Here is a 1,961-nt window from a genome sequence, read left to right as displayed (position 1 = left end):
CCATAGACTTTGCATGTAAACTGGCAGCTCCTGCCGCTCAAAACGCTCTCGGTGTGAACGAGCCTTAACTGAATCTCAATCCTGTGACATACATGAGTTAGTTACAGATTGATGCACATCCCTGATTGAAACTGTAGCGTTTTGTTGACATGACTCAATGCAGAGTAATGTCTCCTGTGGAGGAGCATCAGCAGCTGTAGAGGCTAAGAGGACATGTTCAATCCAGGAGTCCAGATCAGTGCTCAGAGTTATTAGATCACATGTTCCCAGACAAACAACTAAACACAAGAAACATCAAACAAACTCTGAACATTTCTCTTTCAGATTTCATCTCTTTGTTTGGTCTTTTTGTCCTTTCAGACCTCCAACAGGAACGGGTCCACAAGAAGCTCTGCAAGCAGGAGAGGAACTCCAGCCTGGACCAGGAGGAACCAGAACCTCCACAGTTTGAGGACCAGGAGGAACCAGAACCTCCACAGTTCGAGGACCAAGAGGAACCAGAACCTCCGCAGTTTGAGGAACCAGAACCTCCACAGTTTGAGGAACCAGAACCTCCACAGTTTGAGGACCAGGAGGAACCAGAACCTCCACAGATCAAAGTAGAAGAGGAGGAACCAGAACCTCCGCAGTTTGAGGAACCAGAACCTCCACAGTTTGAGGAACCAGAACCTCCACAGTTTGAGGACCAGGAGGAACCAGAACCTCCACAGTTCGAGGACCAAGAGGAACCAGAACCTCCACAGTTTGAGGAACCAGAACCTCCACAGTTGGAGGAACCAGAACCTCCACAGTTTGAAGTCCAGGAGGAACCAGAACCTCCACAGATCAAAGTAGAGGATGAGGAGCTCTGCACCAAGCAGGAGGAAGATCAGCTCCACCTGAAGCAGGAGACTGATCCGGTTCTGGTGACTGTTTTACATAAAAAAAGTGAACCAGAACCAGACAAGGAGCAGCTCATCTCTCAGAGTTCTGCTGGACCTGAGGACCAGGATCAGGATTCAGGGTCAGATGAGAAGAYGGATCACACAGAGGGTCATCATGGTAACCAAGYAGGCCAATCAGCAACATCTGAGCGGTTGTTTCCTTGTCTAATCTGTGGAGAAACKTTTTCAAAGAAATCACTGCAGATCCATCATGTGAAGGTCCACAGAGTCTGGAACCAGAACTCTGACAAACTGATGTATTGTTGTCCCACCTGTGGGATAAAGTCCTCTGCTTATTGTGACTTAGTCAAACACATGAGGGTCCACACAGGAGAAAAACCATTTTCTTGTAAAATCTGTAGAAAACATTTTAGTTATACTTCAAATCTTAACAGACACATGAGGGTCCACACAGGAGAGAAGCCTTTTTCTTGTAAAACTTGTGGGAAATGTTTTAACAGAAAGGCCCATCTTAAAGATCACACGACGATCCACACAGGAGAGAAGCCTTTTTCTTGTGAAACTTGTGGGAATTGTTTTAGCAGAAAGGACACTCTTCACAGTCACATGAAAGTCCACAGAGTGGACCACCAAATTCACCAAATGATCTAGAAGAGGTTTTACAGCCTCAGAAGAATGAAACGTTCAGGATGTGGAGAAAAGTTAGAAAAGTCTTAAATCTGGTTGATCTTTGAAGCAGGGCTGGGCCATAAAACAATAACTATATACGTATCAGGATAAAGACGTGATGAATATGAATAGAAAATGTGTCTGGTGGAGCGTGGATAATTGAAGTTCCAGAAGCTTCCAGACTTGGTTCAATGAAACTCTCTGTCCTGAAACAGTTTTCAGCCATTTGGCCCGGCCCTAGTTTGAAGAAGAGTTGCTTCCAACAATTGTTTGTTGCCTTTTATTTTGCTTTGATTCAAGTTGAAACCGAGAAATGATCAGCTGTTCTTTACTGCTCAAACTGTTCAGTTTTCACTTGTTTTAGATTAGATTAGATTAGATTAGATTAGATTAGATTAGATTAGATTA

General features: G+C 44.3%; 1 long non-coding RNA gene across 4 annotated transcripts; it reads right to left on the bottom strand.

The window, feature by feature from the left end:
* Nucleotides 1–345: 345 nt before the first annotated feature.
* Nucleotides 346–1,051, bottom strand: LOC106535315 (uncharacterized). Of its 4 annotated transcripts, none has more exons than XR_001312428.1 (3): nucleotides 817–1,051; nucleotides 586–621; nucleotides 346–471 (listed from the first exon to the last, which is right to left on the bottom strand). It is a non-coding gene; the product is annotated as an uncharacterized LOC106535315 (long non-coding RNA). The 4 variants fall into 4 exon arrangements; XR_001312429.1 differs by having other exon boundaries at nucleotides 346–438; XR_001312427.1 differs by lacking the exon at nucleotides 586–621 and having other exon boundaries at nucleotides 817–1,050.
* Between the last annotated feature and the right edge of the window lie 910 nt (nucleotides 1,052–1,961).

This window comes from Austrofundulus limnaeus, unplaced genomic scaffold (genome assembly GCF_001266775.1).
Source record: "Austrofundulus limnaeus strain Quisiro unplaced genomic scaffold, Austrofundulus_limnaeus-1.0 Scaffold1413, whole genome shotgun sequence".
Lineage (NCBI taxonomy): Eukaryota > Metazoa > Chordata > Actinopteri > Cyprinodontiformes > Rivulidae > Austrofundulus > Austrofundulus limnaeus.
The sequence above is the reverse complement of the archived record's forward strand: the minus strand, read 5'-3'. Positions and strand labels throughout refer to the sequence as shown.